The sequence below is a fragment of the Bos indicus genome, chromosome 2, assembly GCF_029378745.1.
Source record: "Bos indicus isolate NIAB-ARS_2022 breed Sahiwal x Tharparkar chromosome 2, NIAB-ARS_B.indTharparkar_mat_pri_1.0, whole genome shotgun sequence".
NCBI lineage: Eukaryota > Metazoa > Chordata > Mammalia > Artiodactyla > Bovidae > Bos > Bos indicus.
The window spans coordinates 16,762,246-16,781,564 of NC_091761.1; the positions used below are offsets into that span (position 1 = coordinate 16,762,246).

The 19,319-nt window shown below is 40.6% G+C and overlaps 1 protein-coding gene across 2 annotated transcripts in view; it reads left to right on the top strand.

The window, feature by feature from the left end:
- The first annotated feature begins 10,164 nt into the window (after positions 1–10,164).
- The window catches only part of CWC22 (CWC22 spliceosome associated protein homolog), a 62,418-nt gene continuing 53,263 nt past the window's right edge, over positions 10,165–19,319 (top strand). The window contains exon 1 of one of the 2 annotated variants that reach the window (XM_019969903.2): positions 10,165–10,312. The gene's annotated coding sequence lies outside the window, so the exon portion shown is untranslated. Of the gene's footprint in view, positions 10,313–10,361; positions 10,383–19,319 lie in introns of those variants that run through there. The other variant, XM_019969911.2, reaches the window with a different exon arrangement.

The window sequence follows — 19,319 nt, forward strand, 5'->3', positions numbered from 1 at the left end:
TGTTCCTCCCCACTTCCCATATCAAAACATCCCCAATGGCAGTTAAAAGCTGTTGGCCACCACAATTAAAATGTTTTCATAGAAACTGTCAGAAATAGTTCCAAGAGCACTTTTAAGTTATTACATGTGGGTTACATAAGCACAGGCAGCTTTTTAAAATGTTCAAAATATGATATGAATTGAGTCACACAACAGTCGGTCAAAGCTTTGGCTTTCCAGTGTGACTAACAGGATCATCTGAGAATCAGGCATTCTGGACAAAAACATATCTTAAAGAAAATCAATTAAAGAATCTCTTTTGTTCCTGCCAAGAATCTGTACTCCTAGCTTTTCAAAATATTGCTATAATTACTTTGCATTTAGATTAACTGTTTTTAAGGATAGCTGTAACAGGACCAATCACATTACAGACTGGTTAGGGGAAGAAAAAGTAATTCTTTATTTGATTTAAACTAATCTTACCTTCCTCAAGGGTCCTCCCCACTGGGTTGTGTGGGGAAACAACAACAACAAAAAAAACCCAAAAAACTATTAAGACACTTCTGTAAACCCAAACAGATGGATTTAAACACCCCCATTTCTGTGTTTCTCATGATGATTCAAGTGGTGTGCTAAGGAGATAGTGCTTCCTAGAGCTCTGCAGACATTTAGCACCCCTGCCCCTCCTCACCTCCACCTCCATAAAATGCCAGTAGCTTTCATTAGCATGATGACAACCCTCACTGCCCTTACATAGTTCTAAACACCCTCTTGAAGGTTAGTACTTCCCACTCCCCTAAAACAAAAAAAAAGCAACCTAAGTATGCTCAGGTACTTAGGTAAACCTTCCCTGGTGACTCAGACAGTAAAGGATTTGCCTGCAATGCAGGGGACCAGAGTTTGATCCCTGGGTCAGGAAGATCCCCTGGAGGAGGGCATGGCAACCCATTTCAGTATTCTTGCCTGGAGAATCCCATGGACAGAGGAGCCCAGAGGACTACAATCCATGTAGTCACAAACAGTTGGACATGACTGAGTGACTAAAACTTTTTACTTACTTTTTTAACATGCTAGATCTATCCCTTCCCAACCCTCCTCTCCAAGATGGCATCTGGGCTTTACCGAAAAAGGGACTAGCAAAGGTCCTCAGATCAGTACAGTGTCCCCAGGTCCTCTGGTCTCCATGGCAATGTTTATTACTCAGCTGGTTGGCCTTCACTGCTTTTAAAGTTAACCCTGGTAACTTTAACCTGGTAAAGTTAACCCCGACTCACAATTAAATGAGAATTATTCTCAAACGTAACACTTCAAGTATGACATGGTTGCACAGCTGACTTGCCCAATTATACTCAGGTAAAAAGGAGGAAATACTCTTACTGAAAAAAAAAGAAAAATTGAAAGTAAGGAGCCTCAGTAAAAATATCTCTTTCTCAATGCTTATGTATCAGTAGGAATCAAATCCCAAAGGCAGAGTTTACTATACTGAAGATTTGAAATGGTTTCAGAAGAAAAGGAAATGGCTCTTTCATATATCTACAAAAAATAAAATGCTAAAATAATGCCAAAATATTGTGAATTAATTACTAAATTAATATTTCCCTCAATAATTTATTAAGTCTTCTGAAATAACTCGTATTTTGTTGGGCCTTGGATCAAGTAGTTAGCTTTGATGAAATATGTCTGCTTTTGGACAGAAAAGAGTCCTGGGAATCCTGACTTGGTGCACTGGTACAGTCCAAAAGTTTCCTAAGCCATTTTACCTTGGAAGAGTGTGCCCAAGACTCTTCTTTGAAATACCCGTAGTTCAGACTACTTAGTGCAATGCTTTTCACTGAGATTACTATTTGTTAATGACATAATCACTAGCCTGTTGTCTAAAACAGAGTTTCAGGCAAACAGAGAGAAGCAGAAACTTGTTTAATAATGAGACTGAATTCACTATAGTACCAATAACATCAAAACGAAAGAGAGAAAAAATTCTCTATTAGATATTTCATATGAGTTTAGTCAATGTTTCCAATGGATCTATTATGGATGTGAGGGCAATGACAAATTTCCAGGTTTTTCCTTACAATCTCTGAAATTCTTGTATGAACTTAACCCAGGGAAGGATGAGCCCTCTTCTGATCTGTCAGTTTTTCCAATGCAGTACTTACAGTGCTGTGCTCAGTTGCTCAGGTGTGTCCAACTCTGCAACCCCTGGACTGTAGCCCACCAGGCCCCTCTGTCCAAGGGGTTTTTTAAGCAAGAATACTGGAATAGGTTTCCATTTCCTCCTCCAGGGGGTCTTCCTGACCCAGAGATCAAACCTGTGTCTCCTGCATCTCCTGTTTTGGTAGGCAGATTCTTTACCACCAAGCCACCTGGGAAGCCCCAGTTTTTACAATAGCAGTGAGCTAATTAAGAAATACAGAACACACCAAACAAACTGGCCTCTAGCTATTAACTCCTTCGGGTTTGGCCTCAGCTTTTGAGCTCACGTCATGCCCTTCTTTGGGTGGTCTCAGCCAATGACCAAGCAAAATGTGCTATAAAGGCCTAGACTTTCACCCAATGCAACACTCTTCTAAGAGCTAATCTTCACTTTGGATCTTACTGTTGGGATTTCAGAGACTTTGTCAGATCTGTATTGTGATCTGTTGACTCTTCTGTTCAGTCTTTTTTCCTGCTCTTTCTTTTCACAGGTGTTACTCCCCCAACACCCCTTTTATTCTCCTTTCCACTTCTTGGAGGACCCAACTGGCACATTAGTAGCAGGAAGGACCCAAAAAAGCAAGTGGTAAGTTGAGATTTTGAAACCAGACCCCTCACTTCCTGATTGGCAAAAAAAAAAAAAAAAAAAGAGGCCATTCCAGGTGGTATATGGGAACAATTAGTACTTGGCACAATATGGCAGTGTGAGAGCTAAAACTTTGCACTGGTAGAGAGCACTGGGATATAATACTAGATGGGGAGAGTTTGTGGACTTTGGGACATCCTCTTGAAATACAGAATTACACACTCTATTCTGAATGAGTGAAGCAAATGTGCGGCTAGGATGACTCCCAGACAGCTGGAGAAAGTAATGGCTCATGGAGAGAAAAGGAAATGCCTGACCTGCCGGAGCTGACTCTGGAGAAAAGACATAAAAAACTCAGGGAAGTGGAAATGCTGGAGTGAATATATTATGTGAGGCCAGAAAACCTACCAGAAAATCATTTTGCACAGGAGGACCCAGAGGACACGTCATTCTGAAAGGCCAACAGGACTGTGCTAGTAAGAGAGACACCAGCATTACAAAGAAAGACATCCGAAGCTGACTTCTATTTACAGTGCAGGGTTGCCTATAGGAGAGCCTTCCATGGAACTTGGTTAATTAGTAGCAGTGAGGATAATGGGGCCCTGAAGCAATAGAGGATGAGCAACACTTAACCCTCAGAAGCTAGGAAGTCATAATTATAGTGACAAGAATGTAAAGAAAGCAGCCAAGAGGGAATTGTGAATATGGTTAATAGAATATGGTTATAGTAAGGGCAAAATATGGGCTTCCCTGGTGACTCAGTGGTAAAGAATCTGGCTGCAATGCAGGAGACATGGGTTTGAGATGGCAGGTTCAATTTCTGGGTTGGGAAGATCCCCTAGAGAAGGAAATGGAAACCCAGTCCAGTATTCTTGCTTGGGAAATCTCATGGATAGAGGACCCTGGTGGGCTACAGTCCAGGCGGTCAAAACAGTCAGACACAATTTAGCAAAAAAACCACCACCACGAGGGGCAAAATATTTGGGCAGCCAATGCGAGTGTTGATCACACACATGATTAAAAGAAGGAATGGATGACCAGGAGGCTGAGGGTGGTTGTTAATAAACAGTCACACTTTCTTGCCAAGTTCCTGTACCTGTACCAGTTTTCAAACCACTGGTGGAAGACTTAGCTGGGTCTCATGAAGAAGCACCCTGCAATACCATATCAGGTATATATTGTAGAGACTCCTTTGACCTCCTTTTCTCAAAGGGACTCACTTGCACTTATTTGAATAACTGTACACAGGTAAAGGGAATACCCATATATTTTGAGGACTATTAGATACAAGTGAGAGTTAACACTGATACCTGAAGATTTGAAGCAACATCATGTCTCTTCAACCCCAATTATATACTTTGGAGTAATTTTCATATATTGTTCTTGACCTGTGGAGTTAGAGCTATCATATTTGGGAAAAGTCAAGTATAAGTCTTTAAAACTGCCTCTTCTGTCCAAGAGAGTAAATCTAAAACAATAAATCACAATGCTAGGGTATGGTGGCAATAAAAGATACAGGCATAATAGCTTCCATCACATCTCCATTTCACTTGACAATCTGGCACCTTCAGAAACCAGATGAACTAGCAGAATAACTGTAGACTACCATAAGTTCAACCAAGTAGCAGCCCCAGTTGCAACTGCCATGCCAAGCATAGTAGTACTGCTAAAGCAGGATAATTAGGTAAACTTCACAGGGTATGTGGGCTTCCCTTGTGGCTCAGCTGGTGAAGAATTTGCCCGCAATGCAGGAGACCTGGGTTCGATCTCTGGGTTGGGAGGATCCCCTGGAGAAGGGAAAGGCTACCCACTCCAGTTTTCTGGCCTGGAGAACTCCATGGACTTTATAGTGCATAGGCTCGAACAGAGACACAATTGAGAGACTTCCACTTTCACACGGTATGTGGCCACTGATTTGGAGAAGGCTTTCTTTTCTACCTTGATCAAGAAAGACAACTAGAAATAATTGTCCATATGAAATTGCTAATTATTAATGTCCACATGAAATAAACTGACAATCGCATGTATTGACAGTCTAGCTCTATTAACTCTCCTTTTTCATATACAGTCCAAAGAGATCTAGGTCATCTGGAGATTCTGGATAAGGTCCTTAAGATCCATTATAACAATGAAATCATGCTGATATAACAGACTGAGCGAGAGGTGGCTAGTGTGCTGGAGGTTTGTGCTATAGAGAGTAGGAAATGAACCCTATGAAGAATCAGGGCCTTGTCCTTATTTATTTATTTAAACCTCTTATTTACTAGAGGTTTTAAGAGTGCAGTATTCTGGGAAGTGCTAGAACATCCTTTTCAAAGTAAAACACAAACTAACATCTCTTGCATCCCCTACAATAAAGAAGAAAGCACAAGACCTAAGAGGCTGCTTTGGGTTCTGTAAACAAGGTACTCCAGACCTCGGACTACATTCCTGGCCCATAATACCTGGTGCAACTTGGCACAAGAAAGGGCTAGTGAGTTCTTATGAGTTCTAGTGCAAGTAGCCTAAATTTGACTAAAGGAATTGGCAGATCCTATGGCATTAGAATTGTCAGTTTCCAGAAAAGATGCACTATGAAGTTTATAGGAACCTTAGTAGGAAAATCATGGTTCAGGTTTCTGGGGTTCTGGATCAAGGTTGTACAACCTTTGAAAAATAAGTCCTGGGATGCTATGCTAAAGAGGGAGTACTTGACCATGACACTTGCATTGTGCTTAGTCACTCAGTCGTGTTCAACTTTTTGCAACCCTTGCATCTCCTGTTGTCTCCTTCATTGCAGGCAGATTCTTTACCCACTGAGCCATTGGGGAACCTCACTGAGATACTTACTGGTACAAAGTGAAATATATCTTGCTGAACATACTAGGTCATAAATTCTGGAGACCCAGTCACAATTCATCATCCGATGAAGTATTACATTTGGTGTAGGAGGGTGCCTGTGACCACAGCTCCACTGGTTGCACCACATGCTGCATGTCCCAGAAGCTGGTGGCCTAATAAAACACTGAATGGCCTGCTGAGAGTGAAGTTCAAGCAGTTGCTAAGAGACAATAGTCTGGAAAGATGAGATGCTGTCCCGCAGGATGCAGTAGACCTTGATATGGCTCAGGGTCCCAAAAAGAAACAATACATGGGGCCAGAAAGCAATGGATTAAAACAGGAAGAGCCCCATTTATCATCCTCCCAATTATCCACTAATGGACATAGTGTTTCCCATTTCTGTAGTTTTAAATTTGTGGAATTAGAAGTCCTAGTCACCAGAGGTGGCGTCTTCCTGCTAGGGGGCAGAGCAAAGGTCCCACTGAACTAAGCTTCATCTGCTGTCTGGGAACTTTGGCCTTTTTGAGTTCAGGGACAAGTAGGCAGGAAGAAGAGTCAACACCCTGGCAGAAGAAGCTAATTCTGATCAACAGCAGTAAGTAGGCTTCAATTGGGGCAAGTAAGAATATGTGTGATACCAAGGTGACACGACTGAGCGACTTCACTTTCACTTTTCAAGGTGACCCACTCGGGAACCTCTACTTTGCCCAACAGTGACTATAAATGGACAAGAACAACAACATCTGCCTGAGAAAGGGATTGTTACCTGAGGCTCAAGTTTCTCAGCACTTAAGGTTTTCACGTTAGCAATTTAATTATCGAGACCAGCGGAGGTGGTAGATAAAAGAGAGGAAAATTTAGAATAAATAGTGAAGAGAATTAAGTAATGAGTTCAGTTGTGGCTCCTGCACAGACCAACTGCAAAGATGGAAACTGTAGTTTGTCCCACAAATTTCTGTCTTTGAAGTTTCTGTTCAGGAAGAAAACAGTTCTGTGAATGTGTATGGAGAGTGAATCTACATGCAAGGGGTGGAATGTGACAAATGCAGAAATGTGCTGCTCAGATATCTCTTCAATAAAAGGCCTTTTGCCTCTTTACAAAAAATGTGACTGAATGACAGCCTCAGATTTTGAGTTGAGGTCACAGGCTTCTTGGGGAGACTCCAGCCAAAGACTAAGCAAGACTGTGCTGCAAAGGCCTTGCCATTTTTATTCCAAGGAAGGACTCTTCATCTTTGCTCTGACTTACCTCTATCCCATCTATTGATAGTTTTCTCCTTTTACCTTTTTTTTTTTTTTTTACATTCTTAATTCTATCACTGTTTGCTTCCTTGAGGACACAAATGATAAACCTAGTCTTTCCCAGTTCCATTCAGCTCCCCTTGGTTCTTTCCTATTTTGATCAATAATTGTAGGGGTGGTATTGTGCTTTTTTCAGATATGGATACAAATGTTTACCATTCATCTCCTATACCACATATTAGTAGAACTGAAATCTATCCACTTAAATATTTTAAGACATCAAAATGTACCTTCGCGAAAATGTACCTTAAACTATGCCGAATATCTTAAATATAAAAAAGGATAGATAATACTATTATATAGTAGGAATTATCACAAATGCATCAAAGGTATCAATTAATACTATCCTTAAAACTATTCTAGGGGGTGGGGACTATTTTCGTTCCAATCTAACTGATCAGGAAATGGTCCCACAGTGCGAAGTAACCTGCCTAAGGGCAATCATCCATGAGTATATCAATTGATTTGTGATTTAAACATAAGCTGTTCTGCTCCTGTGTCTTCATCCATAATCATTTTACTTTTGTATTTCTAGAAAGGCTTGAGGAGTACCAGAACTTTAAAATTATAATAGTTCAGTCTTGGAGAAACTAGGCCTGGCTTATACATGGTTGAGGAACTTAAGATACAGTTTTTTGTTTGTTTGTTTGTTTTTTTAAGATACAGTTGTTATAAGAAAGGTAAGTTCCCCCCACCCCCCGCCTCCCCCCTCAAAAAAAAAAAAAAAAATGTAAAACAGCAAAATGGCTGTCTGAGAAGGCCTTACAAATAGCTGTGAAAAGAAGAGAAGCGAAAAGCAAAGGAGAAAAGGAAAGCTATATCCATTTGAATGCAGAGTTCCAAAGAATAGCAAGGAGAGATAAGAAAGCCTTCCTCAGTGATCAGTGCAAAGAAATAGAGGAAAATAATAGAATGGGAAAGACTAGAGATCTCTTCAAGAAAATCAGAGATATCAAGGGAAGATTTTATGCAAAGATGGGCTCAATAAAGGACAGAAATGGTATGGACCTAACAGAAGCAGAAGATATTAAGAAGAGGTGTCAAGAATACACAGAAGAACTGTACAAAAAAGATCTTCACGACCCAGATAATCATGATGGTGTGATTACTCACCTAGAGCCAGATGTCCTGGAATGTGAAGTCAATGGGCCTTAGAAAGCATCACTACGAACAAAGCTAGTGGAGGTGATGGAATTCCAGTTGAGCTATTTCAAATCCCCAAAGATGATGCTGTGAAAGTGCTTCACTCAATACATCAGCAGATTTTGGAAAACTCAGCAGTGGCCACAGGACTGGAAAAGGTCAGTTTTCATTCCAATCCCTAAGAAAGGCAATGCCAAATAATGCTCAAACTACCGCACAATTGCCCTCATCTCACACGCTAGTAAAGTAATGCTCAAAAATCTCCAAGGCAGGCTTCAGCAATACGTGAACCGTGAACTTCCAGATATTCAAGCTGGTTTTAGAAAAGGCAGAGGAACCAGAGATCAAATTGCCAGCATCCACTGGATCATTAAAAAAGCAAAAGAATTCCAGAAAAACATCTATTTCTGCTTTATTGACTATGCCAACGCCTTTGGCTGTGTAGATCACAATAAACTGTGGAAAATCCTGAAAGAGATGGGAATACCAGACCAGCTGACCTGCCTCTTGAGAAATCTGTATGCAGGTCAGGAAGCAACAGTTAGAACTGGACATGGAACAACAGACTGGTTCCAAATAGGAAAAGGAGTATGTCAAGGCTGTATATTGTTACCCTGCTTATTTAACTTATATGCAGAGTACATCATGAGAAACGCTGGGCTGGAAGAAGCACAAGCTGGAATCAAGATTGCCGGGAGAAATATCAGTAACCTCAGATATGCAGATGACACCACCCTTATGGCAGAAAGTGAAGAGGAACTCAAAAGCCTCTTAATGAAAGTGAAAGAGGAGAGTGAAAAAGTTGGCTTAAAACTCAACATTCAGAAAACTAAGATCATGACATCCAGTCCCATCACTTCATGGCAATTAGATGGGGAAACAGTGGAAACAGTGGTTGACTTTATTTTTGGTGGCTCTAAAGTCACTGCAGATGGTGATTGCAGCCATGAAATTATAAGACACTTACTCCTTGGAAGGAAAGTTATGACCAACCTAGACAGCATATTAAAAAGCAGATGTCGTCTAGTCAAGGCTATGGTTTTTCCAATAGTCATATATGGGTATAAGAGTTGGACTATAAAAAGAGCTGAGCGCCAAAGAATTGAAGTGTGGTGTTGGAGAAGACTCTTGAGAGTCCCTTGGACTGCAAGGAGATCCAACCAGTCCATCCTAAAGGAAATCAGCCCTGAGTGTTCATTGGAAAGACTGATATTGAAGCTGAAACTCCAATACTTTGGCCCCCTGATGCGAAGAACTGACTCATTGGAAAAGACCCTGATGTTGGGAAAAACTGAAGGTGGGAGGAGAAGGGGACGACAGAGGATAAGATGGTTGGATGGCATCACCGACTCAATGGACATGAGTTTGAGTAAACTCCCGGAGTTGGAGGTGGACAGAGAGGCCTGGCGAGCCGCAGTCCTTGGGGTCAAAAAGAGTCGGACAGGACTGACTGAACTGAAGTTTCCAAAACAGTAACAAGTAGTTTAACATTTATGTTTTGTAACTTTTGAAAAGTCAAGATTAAGAAAATGCTTCTACTGATCACCTCAGACTTCTATTTCCAAGTCAGTCCGAAAATTTTCTCCTGTGTCTCGCCAGCTGGTTGGTACCTTTACCTAAAATAGAGGCATCATCTTATCTGCAAAATTAATTTCTTCCTCATTACTTCACTCTGTTGGTGGTCCAATATTTTCCTATTGACTTAGGCTTGCAATCTTGTAACCTGGTAGGCACTTAACATTTGTTACAGTTGGTAACATTTTTGTTTTGGTTCTTGGTTTAACTATTGTAAAAAGTCTAAAAAGGTGTCTTGTTTCCTTAAGATTTTCACAGAAAAGTGGCTACACTAAGGTCTCCTTTTTTGTCAACTGCAGAGAATTAAGTTTACAGTAAACTTGAAAAAATCTTAAGACAGAACTAGGTTGCCCGTGAGCTTCCAGAGCGAACTCTATGCTCCTTATCCAGAAGAACTATAATTCCCGTCGTGCATTGCTGCCTTCTCAGCCTACAACTGAGCGCCTCCTTTCCGCCTGCATTGGCGGTGGATTATGGGTTTTGTAGTTTGTGTTTCTTTTGTCGCTGTCTTGGGAAGGGAAAAGTGTGGCCGGATCGACGGCTCTGAATCTGGTATTACAAAACAATGTTTAAAATAAGTTAATACTATAACGCATCAGAGTCAGTTTAGCCTCAGGTTAGTATGTATTTCACGTTCCGCCTTCTTCCTACTGCGGGGCCCGGGAAAGGGAAGTGACGTGCTTCCGGTGTAATGGCGGCGCGGTGGAGCTCCAGGTAATTACCGAAGTCCGTAGACTCGCTGCAGGCAGCGAGTTGGAGTTGGGGTTCCAGGTTGCCAGGCCGGGTGGGAAATGAAGGGGGCCCAGGAGTAGGTGCGGGCTCGCTGGTACGGCCGTGGGCGGTTTTCGGGTGCGCTTGGGTCTCCCGCCGCGCGGTGGCCCGCGAGGTTGGACTGTGAGTGTCGGTCGGGCGGAAGAGCCCCAGCGAGTGGGATGGGGACTGCGCGGTGGGATGGAGACTGCGCGGTGGGATGGAGAGTGCCTGCGGGGACAGGGGAGGTTCCTGGAACTCACTCTCCGCGTTGGCTTTTACTGTGAAATCCAGCACCAGCGCGGGTACCCTTTCCTTTCGTGTGAGGTGTGTTTTGGGCGCGGATCACTTGGAGCCTCTCGAGTCCTTGGTTCGGGGCCACAGGCCCCTTTCTTAGTGCCTGGGCCCCGAACCATAGGTGTGAGATTAATAAACCCTGGCTTATTAAAAAGCTGTGGAAGTTCTCCTCTAATTCCTCTTTCCGGCGAAGTATTTTTGTGACTGCTTCTTCAAAATATCATGAGTCGTTTCTTTTTCATCATTTACCACGTAGTTCTGAGGACTGTGCGTTCATTATTACGTGTGTTCTTCCTCTGTTATCCTTTATCCCTACATAAATTGTTTTTCAGTCGTTCCGTCGTGTCCTACTCTTTGCGACCCGATGGACTGCAGCACACCAGGCTGCCCTGTCCTTCACCATCTCCCGGAGTTTGTTCAGACTGGTGTCCATTGAGTCAGTGATGCCATCGAACCATCTCGTCCTCTCGTTCCCTTCTCCTGATTTCAATCTTTCCCAGCATTAGGGTCTTTTACATTGAGTCGTGTCTTCGCATCAGGTGGCCAAAATATTAGAGTTTCAGCTTCAAGGTCAGTCCTACCAATGAATATTCAGGACTGATTTCCTTTAGGATTGACTGGTTGGATCTCTCTGCTGTCCAAGGGATTCTCAAAAGTGTTCTCCAACACCACAGTTCAGAAACATCAATTCTTTGGCACTCAGCTTTCTTAATGGTCCAGTTCTCACATCCATACATGACTACTAGAAAAACCATAGCTTTGACTAGACTGACCTTTGTCACCAAAGTAATGTCTCTGCTTTAAATATGCAGTCTAGGTTTTTCATAGCCTTTTTTCTAAGAAGCAAGCATCTTTTAAGTTCATGGCTGCGGTCACCAGCTGCAGTCATTTTGGAGCCCCCCAAAATAAAATGTGTCAGTAGTTCCTTTGTTCTACCATCTATTTGCCATGAAGTGATGGGACTGGATGCCATGATCTGGTTTTTAAACGTTGAGTTTTAAGCCAACTTTTTCACTATTTCACTTTCATCAAGAGGCTCTTTAGTTCTTCACTTTCTGCCATGAGGGTGGTGTCATCTGCATATCTGAGGTTATTGATATTTCTCCCAGCAGTCTTGATTTCAGCTGTGTTTCATCCAGCCCTGCATTTAGCATGATGCACTCTGCATATAAGTTGAATAATCAAAGTGACAGTATGTAGCCTTGAGATACTCCTTTCCCAATTTGGAACCAGTCTGTTGTTCCATGTCCGGTTCTAACTTGCTTCTTGACCTGCCTACAGATTACTCAGGAGGCAGGTAAGGTGGTCTGGTATTCCCATCTCGAAGAATTTTCCAATTTGTTGTGATCCACACTGTCAAAGGCTTTGGCATCGTCAGTAAAGCAGAAGTAGATGTTTATCTGGAACTCTCTTGCTTTATCTGTCATCCAGCAATTTGATCTCTGGTTCCTCTACCTTTTCTAATCCAGCTTGAACATCTTGAAGTTCTCAGTTCATGTACTGTTGAAACCTGGCTTAGAGAATTTTGAGCATTATTTTGCTATCATGTGAGATGAGTGCAATTGTATGGTAGTTTGAGCATTATTTAGCGTTGCCTTTCTTTGGGATTGGAATGAAAACTGACCTTTTCCAGTCCTGTGGCCACTGCCGAGTTTTCCAAATTTGTTGGCATATTGAATACAGCACTTTAACAGCATCATATTTAGGACTTGAAATAGCTCGGCTGGAATTCCATCACCTCCACTAGCTTTGTTTGTAGTGTTGCTTCCTAAGGACCACTTGACTTCACATTTCAGGATGTCTAGCTCTAGGTGAGTGATCACACCAACTCATAAATGGATCAGACAAGAGTTCAGTACTTTCACCTTGAAAGCTACCCTGTGAGTCCTTTCCTGAATTAGTTTATCAGGACAGGTTTATTCTAGACATGATGACAGGAGCCTCTGGTCTAGAATGTAGTGCTGTATTTAGGGGCTACTTTATAAACATCTCTGTAGAGGCCACCCCCTCAAATTGTCTTTAAAATTTAGAATATGATTTACTAAGTGGCTCTATCATTTAATCATCAGCAAGCCCACCTTCAAAGCTGTACTGTGAGAGTTGAGAGAACATATCTGGCCCTTATACTTAAGTAAGGCAAGCTGATGAATGCTTTTTGGGGAGGGGGGAACAAAGTGGTATGAATGAAGGCATGCAACGTTCTCGGCAGTTAGACCTGTTTTAGTAACTTGAAGTCACTACACCTTGAGGGTCAGATTTCCTCTTGGATTGGAACTGGTAGGAAAGGAACTGATACTTTTTTCATCTCAATAGGGAAGGATATTAAAGCTACTCTCCAGGTTAACCGAGGGAGGGTGGCGGTGAAGACAGGTAAGGTTTGGCTCCTCATGGTACTGTCTTGATACTGTTGATGACAACAGCTTGGCCATTCCTAGAAGTAGGGGTTGATATGTGGGACAAGACTGTTGTGGTATTCCATGGTAAAGAAGTTGTCAGATATCATTATAGGGAGTTCTTCATAGGAAGAATTAGGAACAATCATCAAAAGCTTACACACTGCCTTTTATCTTTGATTTTAGAATTGGAACCTATTAAGTAGCGCGCACTGTCGTAAGTTCTGGATATAGAGCAGTGACCAAGAATTTCAGGGATCCAGTGTTCTACGCGGTCTTTCACGCCTCTGAGTCCTTATACGTGCTGTCTCATTGCCTGAATGACCTACTTTTCCTTCACAATGCAGCTTCTAAACCGATTTCTTTCTTTGTTCCCCAGACCCACTTACTTGCCCTTCCATTTTTCTAGTAGTATTGTGTTTATAACATTGCTGTAGCACTTAGATCTCTCTGCTCTGCCTGATAATAGGAACTCTGTCTCAGCCCTCAGTGCCTTGTGTGCAGCTTAACATATGTCTCCCCTCACAAGATACAGACACTGCCTTTGACCCTCTATTCTTAACTTGCTTCCAGAGAATTGGGGGTAAAGTAAAAAGAAAAATACCATGACCATCCTGCTTTTTCTCAACCGTTTACTTTCTCTAAGTGTTTTTCTGAACCACTTTTTAATATAAATATCAGTTCTTTTCATTCTGTTTTCCTGTTTCTCCCATAAAAATTTTTTTCAGTTATAAAAAATCTCACAAAGGAGACTTTCCTCACAAATGCAAACTTTAAAGACAAAATGAAAAAAGTACTGTTCAGTGGGTGGTTAGAAGCGCTGGAGATACTTCTTTGCCAGACAAGGTATATATTAAGTGGTGAGGGTTATGTAGGTTTTACATATAAGGTTTTTGTCTCTTCTTTGTTGTCGTTACAATGGGTATAAATTTAACTTAATCACAGATCAGTAAAACCCATACTGATAATATTTGTTCAGTGAATCAGGTGCTGGGATTAGTGAGGAAAGTTGAATTCTGCTGCTGGCCACTTGAGCTGTGAACCAAGTTAAGTGTAGGGAACTAGAAGGCAAGATGAGGTGGGCTTAACAGGGTTTGAGGTCAGGTGGTTAAAGGCCTAGCAGCAGTGGAGATGTCCCTTGTGTGTGCTCGGTCGTGTCTGACAGTTTGTGACCCCCTGGACTGTAGTCCACCAGGCTCTTCTGTCCATGGAATTTCCAGGTAAGAATACTGGAGTGGGGTTGCCATTTCTGCTCTAGGAGTACCTTCTTGACCCAGGGATCAAACTCATATCTCTTGCGTCGCCTGTATTGGCAGGCAGATTCCTTACCACTGCACCACCTGGGAAGCCCCAGAGACATCCCTTAAGATTTATTTTTATTGAGTTAACAAGAAGAACTGCTACCAAAAACTCTTTTCTATTAAAGAATAATATAAGGAGACTGATGGTAGATACAGTAGGCATTGAGACAGAATTTTCATTTTAAAAATTTAGAAGGAAATTTCCAAAGTGTGAAATAATACAGTTATATTGTAGTGGGATGTGCTTTTAATTTAAGGCCTGGATTTCTCTCCAGGCAGCATTGCAGGTATTTACAGAATCCTTTTGCTCTGTGTGGGTAGAATGCAGTGGCGCCCTATGTTTTTTAGCGGCAAGTTGGGAAAGTCCTTATAGTCTGGAGATAAAGAAGACCTATGAGAAATCTTATTAGAGAGGTCAAAACTATTTTGCCTTCTTCTAAAATGAAACTAGGGATTATCTTATAGGATCTTCCCTAAATGGAACCTTCCCCTTAATTTTTTCCTGTATACAATGGCAGAGAGAATTGGGGGGGGGGTGGTGGGAAATGGGCAGATTTGATTCTGTCTCCTGTTAACTGAGAAAGTAGGATCAGTTAGATTTGATGACTGACACGGAATGAGGAAATTGTCACGTGGCTAGTTTTACAGGTAATATTTTAGAGGAAGTGCTGGTTTGAGGAGAGGAGGAAATGAGTTCCAACTTGGGCGTCTAGTTCAGCGGGCTTTTGGTGCATCCACACGGAGGTTTCTATAGGCATTTGGAGATAAAGCTTTGGAACACTGTAGAAAAGATTGGATGAAGTAAAATCGTTCTTACGAATATTAGCCTAAGATGTGGAAGTGGAGATGGTCTTCCAGAGAGAATGTGGAGAAAGGAAAGTTAAGGACTATTCATTTGTTCATTTAACAAGTATTGAGAAACTTTTGGGATTATAATAATGAACAAAACAGACAAAATCCCTGAGCAAAGATTAAACTCTGTGGAATGGTAAAATGTTAGAGGGGTGGACAGAAGAAGAGACAAAAGCAAAACCAGTGAACTTGGTGTCTTTGGTGTAAGATGAGAAATGAGAACTTCAAGAATGTGGTTAGCAGTACCAAGTGCTAGACACAATGTTATAGAAGAAGGAAGTGGCCCCTAGATTTAGCAACAAGAAAGTCATTAGGTAACCTTGATACATACTGTGGAATCCCAAGAGTGGAAACCAGACTGGTAAAAGGGGTTAATGGGAGATTAAGAATTAGAGGTGCTTTATGTGAACTCATCTACCAGAAAAAGCTTGGTTGTGTAGAGAAAGAGAATGGAATTAGAGAGGGGGCAGCATAAAGGGAATTTGCCCCATATATGTCATAATTATATTTAAATGAATCAGTAAATAAGTTCAACATATAGAATTTTTCTTTAAAACTAACTCATTTGGAAATCAATACTGTAAATCCAGAAGTAGCTGATAGAGATTTTGAAACAAAAATCAACAACTTCCTGCTCTCATAGAGCCTGCATTCTAGTGAAAAGGCTGGATCTTCCTATGTACCAGAAAAGACTTAAAAGAAGTTTAGGTAGCATATTCATATGATCATTATCATTTTAATTTCTTTGGTAACTTAAACACAGACTAATATGGATTGGCTTCATGGTGTGGGAAGTGAATGGGGGTTAACACTTTCTCTCAGTTTATAATGAGTGATTTTTGGTATGAATATTGGTCTTGGAAAAGGAAATGGCAGTCCCCTCCAGTATTTTTGCCTGGAGAATTCCATGGACAGAGGAGCCTGGGGGGCTACATTCTGTGGTGTCGCAAAGAGTCAGACATGACGGAAGCGACTTAACACACAACACGCGTTGGTGTCACTGAGTTCTTAAAAAATGACAAGACTTTTAGATTTTGTCTTTTTTTTTTTTACTCATCTGAGTCTCACTGTCTTAAGAAGTCCCCATATTGGTGCTGTCTTCCCTACATAGAGTCAAAGACCAGTCAGAAGTGTTTATGTTGTTTATTCCTCATTGCTTAAAAACCCAAACAATATCTAATACTATCTGCACAGCTTCTAAGCCTGTCACTTCTACGTGGTAACCTTCAGTCATTCAGACGGTTATGCGTCCAAGCACACACCTGGTGTACTGCAGTGTACCAGAAAGCAGGCAGGGAGGACAGATCTGCATTTCTGCATTTGTATTGATAATTCTGATTTGACAGTCAGAATTTGTTCAGATTTCTACAGAGAGAATACAGTGCAGATACATTTATTAAGTAATCCCCCTTTTGGGATCCCGGGGCAACATCATCTACTCAAATACATGTAATATTTCTATAGTACATCATGTGAAGAGTCACATAAAGTCTCGAGTTAGTGCATGTCAAATTTTGCTGTCAAATGAGTTTACCAAAAATCTGTATTTTTAAGACATTTCGGATTTCAGAATAGCAGGTAAGGGACTGTCACTCTTGGGACTTTTCTTGAAAAGTTTTGACCCTTTTATTTTCTTGGTATTATGAACCTGTGCTGAAATCGAATTACAGTATCAAATATTTTTCTTATGTGGCATATCATGGGGCAAATTTCTTGCTAATATGTATGTATTCCAAAAAATAGCAAGAAAAAAATAAGGAAGCAGTTTTCTTAAACAATTTTTTTTTCCCTCTAGTACAAATAGGGAAAGGCCGTGGCAATCTTGTCATTCATGCTTAAGAACTGTGGCCAATCTGTTATTCCTATCTGTTCCCTGAAAAGGAAAATGAGTATTTGGAAGGGTCATCGGTTTGTGTCCTATTTGGAAATTTTTCCAAGGATTCCATCAACACCACCTTTCCATTACATTTTTGTATTAAGAACAGATTTGCACTAGCTTTTAATTTGAATGCTATTTACTATTCCATTTTCTTATTTTGTTTTTTGTTTTAAACTCTCTTATAATGTTTGGAGTTTGCCATGCTTACTGTTACTCTGTAGAATGCAGAAGAGCAAACTAAAGGAAATCGACTTTCTTTTAACAATTTTATGATAGTATATTTCCACAAGTTCTTCGAACATGGGTTGAAGATACCTAAGGGACAGTAGTAGATGTTTTATTTTGAAATAATTGAGAACGTAATGCATTAATTAATTGAATATTTTCCTGTTTTTTGAACTTTTGAGATAATTGCAGAATGTATAATTTTATAGTTTCCAGTTACTAAAGCAGTCTTCTTACAAATCTTATTAAGTATTTTGCTTTCTGATGCTTGCTGAAACAACATCTTCTTATTATAAAATACTCTCCTTGCTCAGGAGAGCAGGTGTGGTTTTGCTGAGTGACTTACTTGTGACAAGGAGAGAGAAATTTAATAATTCATCATGAAACCCACACAGTGATGCTAAGAAGAGCAGTGAGAGCTATAAACTTTAGGTAAATTACTCTCATTGCAGGAATTTCCAATTAGTCTACGTATCAAGCATGCATATATTGAACTCTCAGAATTTCCCTGCAGGCATATTCTGTATAAATCTGGACGATGATAGTACTTTATGCATATTTTGTTAGAACTGGGATAGCAGTCTATAGTAGTATCAATTTCACTCTTATGTTTTGGGACATAGAAATGTAACAGATTGTACTTGATTGCCAGAAAAGTATATGGTGATGACGGTTGAAGGGTAGAAAGGTGAAAGATGACACTGATCAGAAAGAAAACTCAGTAAACTTAAATGGGTGAGATAATTTCAAATTAAAGGCATTAAAAATTGCCAGGTGTGTGTGAGTGTAGGAAGAGAAGAGAAACCAGGTTGTGTGTGTGTGTGTGTGTGTGTATGTATGTGTGTCGGATGAGAAGAGAAACCAGGTTTTAGACCCTAGAGGGATCGTCAAGGACAATACTAGATATTGCACAGTAGTCAAGTGATTCATTTGCTCATATTGTACCTGGTCACAGTGAATTCTTGGTATGCAAATTAAATAAAGGGATCCTTACCATTATTATTCATGTTTAAAAAAAAAGTAGGGCCTCATTGTATTAACATCAAAACCTTTACTATCTGGAACTTTGAATGGATCAGTTTAGGAAAATTTTATGCATAGTATATATAGATTGTGTCTTTGTACATTTTTAGTTTACCAGTTTGGCATCAGCTTACTAATGTTGCTGTTTTCCTTGGGATGCAGTATCAGATGGTTTGGCATCAGATAAACTTTCTTGAATTTTAGCTCTGTCACTTACTAGCAGTGATTTATTTGTACCCATCGCTTCAACTCTCTGTACCTCAGTTTTCCCATTGAAAAATAAGGTTTAAAAAAGTCACGCAAGCAGGGTAACCATGAAGGTTGAATAAGAATATAGAAATGAAGTACCTGGTATAGTGTCTTTGTGACTATAACAGTTTTATATATTTGTTGTTGCTGCTATTGTTATCTGACTCTAAATTAGATGTTTCTGACTTCTGACACAGGAAATGTATGTAATTAGTTCATCTCATATATCTCAGAAACATCCTTGTAATGTGCTGTAGAATTGTTAGTGTAGATGGCAAATTAGTGTGTTGTGGAGCTACTATACACATTGGCATTCTTCCCTTTGGCTGGTTCTGCACAGCATTGGGCAAGCTGTGTTCACTGTTGTATCATTCCTGTCAGCCAAGGGTCACTAACCATCACATTATTTTAAAATGACTTACCTCTTTGGAAAACATGTTTTACAGTTGAGAAAAATGCATTTTGAATGTTTATAAATTATTGGTACTAGAGTTTAGACTATCTCCTTTATTATCAATTTGGGCACACTATATAGGTAAAGGCTCTATAGGTATACAGTATACACTATATAGGTATATGGAGGAGGAAATGGCACCCCACTCCAGTACCTTTGCCCGGAAAATCCCATGGACGGAGGAGCCCGGTAGGCTACATACAGTCCATGGGGTCGCAAAGAGTCGGACGATATAGGTAAAGGCTGATTTTGAAATACATTTTATTTTAGGTACACGCTAAGGTAAGTTCTCTTGGGT